Source organism: Palaemon carinicauda, chromosome 5 (genome assembly GCF_036898095.1).
Source record: "Palaemon carinicauda isolate YSFRI2023 chromosome 5, ASM3689809v2, whole genome shotgun sequence".
Classification (NCBI taxonomy): domain Eukaryota; kingdom Metazoa; phylum Arthropoda; class Malacostraca; order Decapoda; family Palaemonidae; genus Palaemon; species Palaemon carinicauda.
Window position 1 is genome coordinate 6197806 of NC_090729.1, and position 15000 is coordinate 6212805.

The following is a 15000-nucleotide window of genomic DNA, read 5'->3' on the forward strand; positions in this document are numbered from 1 at the left end:
TATTGTTTGTTGCGAACGAACTGAATGACATTATATGAAATGCTAATTTTTTTTTAGAGATATCTCACCCTACCCGTAGCCCAATCAATCCCTACCATAGATTTCGGAGCGAAGGTGGAGGGGAACAGCTGATATTATCAGCGGCGGAGTCAATAACTTCTCTACCAATAAATATTTTCAAATGAAATTTCAAGGGATTATTAAGATATCTATAAGCTTTAAATCTGCTAGTTTTCATGTTCATACCTGCTATAGGCATTCCCTGGTGGTCCCTTTGTTTTTAAGTGACGACTTTTAGATAAAAAATCAGCGATGAGGAGCAAACTACTCCTAGAGTTTTACAGATATCCAAATGATTTCCACAGGGTTTGATGGGTGTTATATGAACTACGTTAATTTCAGTTTTCGTATTGATATTTTCCATAGAAAAGTAACATTAGCCATTTTTCAATATCCGCGGGAGGCTGATTTTCGGTGGTGCCGTAAATTACTAGTAGAATACTTCACAAATCTAAATGAAATTTTCAAGGATTTATGGAAGGGATATTTACCTTGTCCATACCATGTTGATACCTGCCATACAAAAACCACAACAAACGTTTATTTCGATATGGGTTAACTGGTTATTTTTGGCGGTAGTGTAAATTGTTCCTATAATAATTCACTTATCCATATAAAAATTTTCAGAGTGGCGGGAACATAGTTTCTCTGTTCCGGCTGAATTTGATGGTAATCTCTACAATTGCAAATACACAGCTATCACTTAGCCTTCTTAAATGTAGCAACATTACAGTGACCTGCGTGATAATGAGAAACAGTAACGAGGGACAATGACTATCTCAAAAACAAAATATCTGTCTCAAGTTCAGTTAGTATTATTATTATTATTATTATTATTATTATTATTATTATTATTATTATTATTATTATTATTATTTCTTCATTCATTGATGAATTTTCCCCCAGACATCTCACAGAAAGCCCCAAACCAATATAATATAACTGAGTCTGGAAATGAAATTATTTAAGTATATATACTGTACGTACACACACACACACAAACACACACACACACACACACACATATATATATATATATATATATATATATATATATATATATATATATATATATATATATATATATATATATATATATATATATATATATATTCATAAACGGTGACGCTGACTCAGGCCCGATAAACATCAACATTCCTTTTGAATGCAAGTTTACTCGGAAGGCCAAGCACGTGAATAGTGAAAGCCGGAAGTTTAAGACGCCAACTTGAACTCACCTTGAAATCTACTGTACAAAAGAAGGCCATTGAGGACAACGAAGCAGCCATATCCAGCCAGTATCCTTGTCATAAAGGTCTGTTCGCCCTTATTGGACACCCCCCCCCCTTACACACACACGGGGTTGAGCGTTTGCCTACTACATTCTGTCTTTGGAAATAGAGAGATACCCACCAAGACACATAGTCACCTGACTCTGAAATTGACGCCATCCAACCATAGTGTAAAAGAAACCTTCGAGGATGGCGGGAGTTTGTCTGTCCTTTGCCATTCAGTTAAAAACTCCAAAACCCAAAGAGTTAAAAGATAGACGACAGGGGCACGCCACAGAGAACGAAGACAGAAAGCAACCCTGTGGACCTGGAGAGGATAAAAGTCTATAGGAATTCTCACTCCTGCAATGCAGAATCTACAGTTGTGTGTATTCTCTTGCCTACGGGTCCAGTGAACCTTTATTCCTAACGTTTGCACAGTTCTCCTCTATCAAATTTAGAAACTACTGTATATGGCACTATCCATAACCTGCATATTCTGAATGAGTTACCCTGAATGATGAAATAAGATTACAACTTAGATTTGTGATTGAATAGTTTTACTTTGATAACTTTGATTAAATAATTGCTTTACGAAGCTCCATTGTTAAACAATAATTATTTATACGAGTCTTTACACTAGTGGCAGCGGTTGGATAGTTATCGTGTTGAGTGAAAATTGGTCTGGAATAATTTACAGATACCGCTTTAGGAACATTGAAAGAGGGCAACATGAAACAAATTTATTTTCGTAAGAGGAAAAAGGATAAATCTAAAGGGACCACAAATATGTGAATATTAATTTCTATATTTTTTTGATCTCTCATTCAATCGAAATATGTTTTTTTTTTTTTTTTTTTTTTTTTTTTTTTTTTTTTGTGAAAGAATGTTGTTGACGTTTTATCCCACTGCAATTTGAGATATACAGATAATCTAGATTAGACGAATAGGAAGGCAAGACAAAGACTGTCAACTTCCATAAGAAATAATGGTATAAAAATTACTGCAGTAACTAACTCCGGGAATATGAACTCGTTAGGAAAACTAACCAAAACAAGTTTTTGTAGAAATATAAGAATAATTAATCCAGATAAACAAAGATAAGAGAAGTATAATGTAGATAATTCGTTAGCTGAATAAGAAAGTAAGAACTCCATCATTAGAATAATTGAAGAAGTAGCAAAATAAAGCGGGCAATGTTTTTAGTAAACATTGAAGGAGGCGATGCAGACACCATATTGGATAGGGTATTTGAAAATGTTACACTGTACGTGAGTTTTGAAGAAAAATGTAGGCTGTTATAGTGTTCTGCAAATAGACAAATAGGTTATTTAAGATAGAAACCGTTGCCAACGACAACTCCCTTTATGTAGTTATAAATGAGGTATTAACTGTCGTAGCGAGTAGCATCGCAGATATTTATTTTAACCAACAGAAAGGGAAGATAACCAAAACACTGGGAAAGTACAACAATCTTATTGATAAATAACCACAATTCCTACCAGCAAAGTCAGAATAATTTAGATAGTTACAGGAAAGTTAGATCCGTAGAATCTAGTGTTGGTATAAATTTCCCTAGATATAACCAAAATAATAGGTAGTTCTTTAGGATAGATGCAGTTGGATGAAATGGTGAGTATTGAGGGAATAATGATGACACATTTGAATCTAGGGGAAGTTTTCATGAAAAAGTGAACTCTAAATGGAGCTCAAATGGGGGGCATAAAGATTACAAACTCCAACACAACATAACAGGAACCACTTCTCAGAATATTTCTCCAGCACAGAAAAAAGGAAAAACTAAAATACTAAAAATAGTACAGAAGTAAGCAACAACAAAAAAAAGTGATTAAAGCCTGTTATAGGGTAAATCCGAAAGACGAAAATACTAGATAGGAAGGATAACGTAGGTGATGGAGGTTCATTCATGTTGCAAGCGACTATACTATCCTATAGATAGTAGGCACCACCAAAAAAAAAAAAAAAGTTTTAAAAGGTAGACAGAAAGGAAGAACTCAGTTTGTTAGACTTCAGTAGCATAATTGATAGTAGGACTGAATGCAGTGAAAAAGTTTTTAGGTATTCCTGCTTCTGGTGTTCGGGATGAAAACAAGTTAGTTAAAAAGGATTACAGGCAACAAAATGAAAATGAGTATCAACCATAAGGTTAAAAAGAGAATTATTAGTAAAATAGTGCTATGTGATGTATGATGGTTTCATTTCTAAAAAAATTACATTTCCCGTTAGAGCTCTTCAAATATCGTTCAAAACGTTTTAAAGTGATGAAGCATAAATCTTAATTGTGAGAATTACAGGCAAAGAATATAATAAGTAAGTCTGGAAATATATTTCTAATTTGTCAATGACAGATCTTTTACAAAACTGGTCAATTTTAGGAGATGACTTTGATAGTTGTAACAGACCCCGAACAAGAAAGGGAAATGGAAATTAAACAAAAGAGAGCAAGGAGGAATATAAAAGTTTAGATATAGGAAATGTAGCAAATAACGAATAGAAAAGAATAGAATAGTATAAATAGAAAGGAATTCCAAGAATTATTCCTATTAGACCGATGAGAAAAATAAGTTATATTGCAATAGGGAAATGAAATATAAAGGAATCATAATGCTAATAGGCAGAGGAGACAAAAAGGAATATATAGCTAAGGGGTAATAAATATAAAATAAAGCACTAGAAGAGTAGGAAGACCCAGGCCTACATGGCTGAGGATGATGAACCGTGAAGTAAGAGATAAGGAATGGAGAAATATTGATTTAAAAGCCCAAGATACAGACTACTGGCGAAATCTAACAGAGGCCCTCTGCGTCAATAGGCATAGGAGGAGATGATGATGATGATGTTTGCAGTTTTGTGTGTGTTAGTGTAGATTGTATATGTATTGATAATACTGTGTTTTGTTAATTTGTTTGAATGTGCATGTCTGTCAGGTCTCGTATTGCACTGAATGTAGGCTACGAGGCTAACAGGAACCCATTAATAATATTTTTTTTTTTTTTTTTGTAAAGCTAGAACTGTTCTATTGTTTTAGTCACCATAGAAAATAGACAGTTTCTCTTCTGTAAGAATAGACGACGTATTCACTGCCAGATAATGAAATGACCGTTCGATGAAATAACCCTCTCCGTCAATCCATTCAAGATACTAGTCATATTTTCCCTCTATTGTGTAATCCTTTATATACATATTATAAAAAATACATTATAGATTATAAAAAACTAACAACAAAGAAAACGTCCATTTTTATATACATAGAAAATTATATATTATGATTTTTTAAAATAAACTGATATCTACGAAAAAGTCCAATCACTGTACACTTAGAAATTCGAAAAATAATTCTCTTAAAAATTAACAATTAAGAAATATATTCTGTAAACACTTATAAATGAGTATATTAAATTCAGAAATAAATTGACAACCCTTTAAGATTAAGTATTTTATTGAACCTATATATATATATATACCAGTAATCTCTGAAAATTCATAGTATTCCACCAAATGAATTGACGTCTATGACGTTGACTTTAATATATATATATATATATATATATATATATATATATATATATATATATATATATAAAGATGTGTATATACATATATATGCATATATATATATATATATATATATATATATATATATATATATATATATATATATATATATATATATATATATATATATATATATATATAAACACACACACACACACACACACACATATATATATATATATATATATATATATATATATATATATATATATATATATATATATATATATATATATATATATATATATATATATATATATATATATATATATATATATATATATATATATATATATATATATATATCCTTACAACTTTTACAACGGAAAATTTCTGATTCTGTAAAGATATTGTTATTGGTCTTGCGGTCCAAAAATGAAGTGAGAATATGAACCTATGAGTCACTACCCATCATTTGCAGAGGGATTCTGCCAACATGAATAGAGAGACAATCAAATATCAAATATCAGTATGTCACTCAAGAATTCTCAAACTAAGGTATCAACTATCTCCCCAAACACAAGGACATACAGCCGACAGTCCAAAGTGGAACCCATCTCAACGAGATTGAAAGCTGCCCGTCTAGTCATGGCAGCGTATGTCCCCAGACTTCTTTAAAAGCCACTCCTTGACTTGCGAATATTTTTAAATATGTTACGTTTTACCGCTACACATTAGATATCAAATATATTATCTGGTTACTATTTCAAATCTCAATACAATATTTTTAATAAAGAGGAAGGGTTATAGGATAATACAAAAATGTATTCAGAGAGAGAGAGAGAGAGAGAGAGAGAGAGAGAGAGAGAGAGAGAGAGAGAGAGATTTACAACAAAAAGAAATTCCTCGGAGGAATAAGTATAATTTGGATGAAAAAAGGCCCAGCCGTCACTAGTGTTTGAAATATGAGGAGGAATGCGAGAGTCCTCAAGCGAATGATGGATGTCTCAAGAAAAAATTAGGAAAAGGGAGACGAAAATTTTCCAGAAAAAAAAAAAAAAAAACGAGATATACAGGAAACATCAATATACAATGTAATTTTGAAAAATCACTGCGAGAGATGAACACAATTAAAAAAATTATCTTGTGAATATCAAAATAATTATTCAAGTAAATTTCGTTAATGAAATACATTTATTCATCATAAATTTAGAGTACGGACATATCATGTTAGCTACTAAATCATTTGGAAAAATCGACGTATTTCTCCGGATTTTTCTATTCTATTTTAAAGAACAGAAATAATATATGATGTTTAAATGGCTAAAAGAGTAAAAGTAATGAGTTAGATTTTAAAATGATTCATAAAGGAACAGTAAAGAACTACGGAAAATGAAGGAAATTGATTAGGATTTGGAGACTGAAACTCTGCCTTCTTTTAACGAGACAAAACGATAGGGATTCGTGAAAATTTATGTAATATAAATTTAAAAAATATATATTTCGATGAAACAAATATTTGAATTTACTACAAATGTTCACTTTGATTGAACAAAGTCGAAAGAAATTTAGTTTAGACATCCCGGAATCCCAATCAGTTCTTGTAAACACAAATTTTCTTGTGGAAAAAAAAAAAAAACATATCGGTATACAAAATTAAATCATTATATTTTGAGACATCAGAGTTCTTATTAGATGTATAAAAATAGAAAAAGCAGGCTAACATTATATGAGAAAATAAGGCGGTCTATTAAGTAAGCGATGTAGACCACAAACATGTCAAATTTCCTCAGAATTAGGGAATTTGTTTAACCATTTTTTCTAAAATATCTAGGTTTAAACCGATAGAAACCGAATTAGCAGAGCAGAAGTTGCTGAAACCTGCATAGGATGTCAATTAAAGTCTCAATGCTTCATCGTCAAATGTCCAAGGGTTTATATACCGATGGAAAAAAATGAGAAGACGAGAAACTACACTGGCATTGCAAATTCGTGGAAGCGAGGCCTCTCTGTCAAATCCTGGAAATCCGCGAAAATGGCACATGCAATAGAATCCAAACTCCCAGTGCCAATATTTGTCCAGGAAATGTGTATAGATTAATGAAACGTCAAGGTAAAACTTGAAATCGTATTTCAGGGGATCTTTTTCTGATGGAAAAGTCCACATCTGCATAAAGGGTGGCAGGACGCAAGGGCTGTTGCAGATCGACTCAGACGTTGATATATTCAATGTTGAGGCCGATTCGCTCAGCTATTTCAGTCTCCCTGGTGCTCCAGAGAGCCAAAAGGCTGAACCTTTTCCAATTGCAAAACTGCATAGCAAATTAATTTCCCCGTTCTGGCCACGGTGTAAATATTCCAGGGAAATGTCTGTTAATATCTGTCATGTGTCGGTTTTCCAAAATCTAGATTCCTCCATTAGAGAATGCTTTCTAATAGACAAAGTACACTTTTGGTGTCCATGGATTATCATCTTTTTGCGTATCATAAACTTAATTCCTACAGAACTAATAAAATTCAATTAAAATTTTAATTGGCAACGTTATTCCTGTGAGTAATCAATCTTATCATTTATGAAGGAAACTGATTTGGCTTATTATAGCTTTTATTCTGGGCTATTTTTATTTTCTTTTCTTTTTTTTTACAATATTTTTTTCTGTAGAAAATCTTTTTAGTTTTCGTAAAAAATAGAAAATGCTCCTGAAATTTGCATTGCTGATTAGGTTTCATCAGTTAGTGAAAAATGTTTTCATGAAAACCTCACAAAGGAAGATTCCAAAGTGTACAGTGTACCGTATATTACATTTTCTGTTTGTAGAAAAAACTTCACTTCACAACACTCAACAAGGTCTTGATCGGTAGGTGATAATAACGACCATTCGTTTGATATACAGTATATAGGACAAGAGTTATGTGACTACATTTCTTACCCTGCATATATCAAACGAATGGTCGGAATAATCGCCTTTAAATCAAGATCTTGTTAAGTGTTGAGAAATGAAGTTTTATGCCACAAACCGAAAAGACAATATCCACTTTGGAGTTTTCCTGGAGGTCTTTACTGATATAGATCATTCATCAAAAACCTAATTTTAGAGGAAGTTAGTTTAAGTGATAGTTAGTAATAAATTCTAAATATAAATTGATATGAATTAAAAACATTATTCTTTTACATACATTGTGGATAAATCTATGAATAAATCAAGTACTTCTGCATGAAATTTTTCAATTGCTGATGAAACAATATTTGATAAAACTCCTCTATCAGTTGATCATTCGATTTGGTTTTTAAAAGATATATCAATTTTTGCTATAGAATTGGTTAGTGTGTCTTCTTCAGAAATTAGCAATAATTTTCATATTGATTTTAATAACAAACATTATTATTTTTGTATTGGCTTTAAAATTATAATGTTATAGTTATATCATTTGCTGGCTTCTCATTATCCCTAGTCTAGAACTTTTACCCTAAAAATCATAATTATGTAGAAGACAAATCCATGGGCTGAATTAGAATGTTACAAGAATTTACGAATAAAAGGTGCCTGAAAATAAACTTTTTGATTTAGAATTAGATTATCCCAGGTAAACGGAAAATCTAAAAAAAAAAAAAAAAAAAAAAAAAACTCTAAAGTATGCGAAACTCACCTTTTATAATACATAATTGTTGATGATAGTAAAAATAACATTAGAGATGAAGAGTAGTATCGAAGGTGCAGTGTATCTGCTAATGTTAGACCAATTAAAAAAATTATTGCGAGAGTTCAACGTCTCTAATGAAATCAGAAGTGACATTCTTTGTCCTCCTTAGTTCAGTAGATGGCCAGAGACGAACATGTTTTGGATAAGTTTCCGGCAATTAAGGAAGTTTGTGCCATGAGGAATAGCGAAAAACTTCTAAAGATTCACGACAATTTGTCCAATGACTTGGAATTATTTTATGAAGACATATTACCTTCATTAAGGAAAAATCGATACTTGGTTTGGAAAGTGAATTTTGTATTTATTAATATTCTTATCATCTGTGTGAAAAAGATAACTTACAAGGAAATGCATCTTACATGTCTTGATCTACATATTGTTCCCTTGCTAACCCTCGTAAACAAGATCGGCGATGCTTTATAACCAGTTAAGATTACAGGATCCCTTAACCACTAATATAAAGTAAGTGGGAAGTAATAAAGGTTAACTCCTACTTTATATCTAAAGTACCTGTCCTGCCATATATTTTTTTCTAGGTTACTCTTTACATAAAAAAACATACCTTAAAATATTACCAGTATTTAGGGATAGAGAATGTGATGAGTGTCGGGGTCTTGGCGAAGTTACAAATGTAAATGATGCACATTTCATAAGTTTCTGTTCAGCAAACAATCATGTAATTGAAGGCACTCTTTTTTTTTTTAACACAGGAGCATCCACAAGTATACATGAACTTCACCTTGTGGCAATTAGAAAATTCAAATATATCACGATGCCATTAATAAAGAGAGAAGGAGACCTCTGAGAAATTTACGAAGCTCTTGAGGTGTGGGTATTGGAAGTGGTCTCCATTTCCTCATTGTCACACTGAAATGAAAACTGAAAGCACTCAACAGAAAGGTAGATAGAATATATAGGTTTGATACAACTAACCTTTTCAAGAAGAACACAGAGAAACATTTGGAATTGAATGTAGAAATCGATTTGCAGTCTTAGAGACTTTAAGAGACGAAGAGCAGACATTTAATGAAAAATAACGCGATATTAAAATCATATATCAGTCAGTTAATAGAGAGGTCTTGGGACACGCAGTTACAAGGAGAAAGCCATGGATATCAAATGATACTGGGGATACTATAAACAGAAGAGAAAAACAGAAATTTATTGTTGAAAGTTTTTGAGGAAGTAATGTAAATTACAAAGTGGATCACTATAAGTATTCCAATTTTGATGGTCGGGTCAATAGAAAAGCTAGGAATGACTAGAGACAATGTGTAGACAGTAAAGCAGATGAGGCTGACAAAGCTATGAATTCAGGAGATAACTATGGTGTAAGAATTGCTCTTAGAATTATTAATGAAATCTTGACTAGGGCAAAGAAGTAGAGGCATATACCCATCAAAAAGAGAGATGGATTTGTTATAACAATAACAAAAAAGTACAACATTGAATGGAACACTTTAATAAGTTTATGAATAGGGGGTATGAAGGGAATAATTTGATTGATATACCTGAACCCGATGAAGACCTTGATGTGCCCATGAATGAATTCAGTGTGTTTGAAGTTGAAGCTATCCTTAAAACACTAAAGAGATAGAAAGCCCCTGGACACGGTGAAATAACTGCCAAGATGATACTGGTCGAAAAAAGTGACTCCCAGAGTACTTACAAGATTATTTTGTAGAATGTGGCTTAAAGAGACAAAACCTGATGAATGAGAGTAAAAAGTTTTGGTGAAAATGTCCAAAAAAAAAAAAAAGAAAAAAAAAAAAAAAAAAAAACAGATTTTACTAATTGCAATAATTACAGAGACATAAAACTTACGTCAGCTGATATGAAAATATATAGTATGCTTATTATTCTAAAGTGACTGGCGAAAAAAAATTAAGAAAAGCTAAAAGATGAACAAGCAATATTTAAAAAAGGTAGAAGTTGCACTGACCAAATTTTCATTTTGAGACATGTTACACAGCAATGCATAGAATATAAGAATTCCCTTTTGATCCCATTTGTCGACTATAAAAAGCCTTTGACAGTATGCATCGGCCAATTTTATGTAGAGTCCTTCCTTATTATGGAAATCATCCTAAATAAGTAAATTTCATTAAGTTTCTTCATGAGTAGAGCGAATGCAAAGTTAACGTTACTGGAGTCTTATCTAATGAATTCCCAGTTGTTTATCCTCATGGATTTTGTAATGCGTAGAAGAGTCGGAGATGGGGGAGAAGGATTGGACTGAATTGGTTATAGGAATTTAGAAGACCTAGAATATGCTGATGATGCTGTCCTGGTTAGCAAAACGCCAAAGGATTTACTATGCTCGCTTACCAGAATACATGAAATATCACACGAGTTTGGGCTGAAAATAAATAGAAGAAAGAGAGAAATGATGAGAATGGAGTAAGCAATGGAAGATGAAATATCATTGGAAGGAGAAAGGATTAACGAAATAAAATAATTCAAGTATTTAGGAACTCTGATTTCTAATTCAGGGTCTTTAAAATTATAGTTTAGTGAAAGATAAAAAAAAAAACCAAATCAGACAATGGCTAGGTTAAGTAGAATTAAGAAATCAAATCTGAAATTACATATAAAAATCAAACTATATATCAGTTTAGTGAGATCGGTGGAACTCTCGACACGAGTCATGGTATGACAATGGAACAATCTCATATAGATATAGTAGATTTGAGAACGAAACCCTCAGAAGAATATTTAGAGTTGAATTGCAGGACCAGATTAGAAATGGAACTATAAGATATATTACTCGAGTGCCATATGTGGATGAGATCATGATGAGGGGTAGATGGAGATGGTTTGGGCATGCCCTTCGCACTCCCCAAGAGAGATTAGTCCACCAATCGTTCAGCTTGGCTCCACAAGGTACTAGAAGAGTTGGAAGGCCCAGACCTACATAACTGAAGACTATGGAGCGCGAAGTAGGAGATGATGAATGTAGTATTGAATTAAAAGCCCAAGATAGAGATTGGTGAAATCTAACCGAGGATCTTTACTTCAATAGGCGTTGAAGGAGATGATGATGATGATGATTTAGACAAGATATTTCTGGAAAATAGTTAATTTCTTGGCAATAGTATTAAGGTTGAGTCATTCAGAATCTAACATCATTTGGTAGACGATACCAAAGAGTGGAAAAAATTTACTTCCTGTAGATAACGGTTCCTTGAGATGCCGGCTGTGCTGATAATTGAAGAGATATTCAAATATTAGAAAGCTATCTTAAAGTGAAGTTGAGAAACTTTTTACTCTCATCTGAACCTATCGTTATCATTGAAGGTCCAAAAATGTTTTTTGAAATATCAAAAAGTATGAAAAAATTAAAGGGCTGATTTCACAAGACTTCATCAGTGTGCTAATGGAGTTTTCAAAGTACATCGGCATTATAATTCTAGCACTGAATAACTAAGATTATGTTAGATATTTCTTATGAAGCCTGCACAGCTATAAATTAGTGTGAAAAAAAAACCCAAGCTAAAATTTAAAGTATAAACAAGATTAATATTTATAATATCTATCCCTTATTCAAGTGGAAATTCCACGAACAAATCATAATCCTGTGGTTTGTAGCAGATGTGAATGTGTTTGCTTGGAAGAGCAAAACAATTTCCTTTTCCCCTGTGACGGCGCCGAGTAAGGGTGTGAACTTAAAGGCAGATTGGAAACGACTGAGTTATATTAATGTGGAACACTCTCCTTATATACAAAACCTCAAGGCAACAGGACAGAACAAGTTCACAAGACAGACAATATCACAGAGGAAAAACCAGACATGAATTTTCATGTTCGTTTTAGTGCGAGGGAAGAGCGAAGATACAAGCATAATATATACAAAAGGAATTATGTACAATTGTGTGAAACACGGTTGGTACATGGCTCCCCCCCTAAAAATGACATACTGTACATGTTAAATAGGGCGCCCTGATCTAGAGAGGCGAACTGTAGGCGGGTCATCTGGCAGAAGATAAGCAGGTTTTAGACGATCAATGGAGACCCAGTCTTCTTTGCCCCGAACGTTTAGGAGGAATGCTTTCGGACTGCGTCGGATCACAAGGAAAGGGCCCGTGTAAGGGGGCGTTGGTGGTGGCTTGCTAGTGTCGTTGCGCAGGAAGACGTGCGTTGCAGAGTGCAAGTCCGTTGGTATGTGATGCCTCGCTGGGGGCTTGTAAGTCTGGCGGCACGGAGTAAATTTTCCCACGACGTGACGTATGCGCTGGAGATCGTCGGAAGAGGTTGTAGAAGGAAAATATTTGGCAGGGACGACCAACGGGTCGCCATATACCATTTCGGCTGCCGAGACGTCGAGGGCGTCTGTAGGAGTGGTCCTTAGTCTAAGGAGGACCCAAGGAAGCTGAGTAAACCAGTTGCAATCCTTGCAGCGGGACATCAAAGGATCTTTGAGGGTGCGATGAAAACGTTCAACCATTCCATTGGCAGTGGGGTTGTAGGCCGTTGTCTGATGTAGGGTGATGCCCAGGAGATTCGCTAATGACGTCAATAATTGAGAGGTGAAAGGTGTTCCCCTGTGAGAAGTAATATGCTTAGGGATACCGAATCTTGAAATCCATCCATAGAGTAAGGCAGATGTATATGAGGCGGACGTTGCAGTTTCCATGGGAATGGCTTCAGGCCAACGAATGGAGCGGTCGATGACGGTAAACAGGTAATGATGTCCTTGTGATGTGGGTAGGGGGCCTACAACGTCGACGTGAATGTGTGCGAAACGACGCTGAGGTTGAGGAAAGGTGTCCACTCCTGAATCCGTGTGTTGATGTACTTTGGAAGTTTGGCAAGAAGTACAGGCACGGACCCAATCCTTAGCATCCTTAGAAATGCCGTGCCAAATGAACTTTGCCTTCAGCAGCTGTGCAGTAGAACGGCACGAGGGATGTGAAAGGCCGTGGATAAGATCAAACACCTGTCGGCGCATGGGAGCAGGAATCCAAGGTCGCGGTCTACCAGTACTGACGCCACAGAGGAGGGTGGTGTTGGAGTCTTCGAGGGGGAAATCCTCCCAACGGAGGGACGTGCAGGACGTCCTACAAGGTTCATACTCTGGATCCTGTCATTGGGCTTCAGCCAGGGCATTGTAATCCAATCCCAGTTGAACGGCAGCCAGCGTGTTTCTTGACAGGGCATCGGCAACGTGATTCATTTTCCCAGGGATGTATTGGAGGGTGCAATTGTATTCAGCCACGGCGGAGAGATGTCGGCGTTGACGGGCAGACCAGGCGTCAGACTGTCGAGTGAAGGCGTGCACCAGAGGCATGTGGTCTGTGCGAATGACGAAGGGCGTACCTTCTAAGAAATGGCGAAAGTGACGGACAGCCAAGTGCACTGCCAGCAATTCTCGATCGAAGGTAGAATAACCCCATTCGGCCTTGGACAGTTTTCTGCTGAAGAAGGCCAATGGGCGGGGCGAGCCTTTGACCACCTGCTAGAGTACTGCACCAATAGCGATGTTGCTGGCATCGGTGGAGAGAAGGAGAGGGGTGTGTGGGATAGGAAAAGTGAAAGCCGCAGCAGTTGATAGGGCCTTCTTTGCATTGCAGAAGGCTGCTTCTTGAAGGGGACCCCACTTCAGGTCCTTTGGCTTGCTCTTGAGGGAGGCGTAGAGGGGAGCAAGAGAGGCGGCAATGGTTGGCAGAAAACGGTGATAATAGTTGATCATGCCCAAGAATTCCTGCAGAGCTTTGACGGTCAAGGGCGCGGGGAAATTCTGAACGGCTGCTACCTTTTCAGGGAGGGGATGGACTCCTTCAGGAGTGATACGGTGCCCTAAGAACGACACTTCGTTGGCACCAAAGGTACACTTGTCGTACCGGACTACAAGGCCGTTTTGTTGCAGGTGGTCGAGCACGATGCGCAGGTGACGGAGGTGTTCCTCTTTTGAGGAGGAGAACACAAGTATGTCGTCCACATAACATACACAGAAAGGGAAGTCCCCTAAGAGGCCATCCACGAGACGTTGAAACGTTGCCCAAGCATTACGAAGGCCAAAACAGGAGTAATTGGAGGTGTATGTGCCAAATGGAGTGATGATGGCGGTCTTGGGGATGTCTTCTGGGTTCATAGGCACCTGATAATACCCCTTCAAGAGGTCGAGCGTAGAGAAAACCTTCGCTTTGTGCAGGTAGGAGGTTACATCGGCAGTGTTTGGGAGGGGGTAGTGATCCGGTTCTGTTTGCATATTCAGGCACCTGTAATCCCCGCACGGACGGAGGGAGACGTCTTTCTTCAGAACGATGTGTAAGGGTGACGACCATGGGCTGGAGGCCTTTTGGCAAAGGCCCATTTTCTCCATTTCGGCGAACGTCTGTTTGGCGGCTGCCAATCGTTCCGGTGCCAGACGTCTGAATTTTGCGAAGACTGGGGGTCCCGTCGTCTTGATATGGTGATAAATACCGTGCTTGGCAGGAACCGTTGGGGTTTG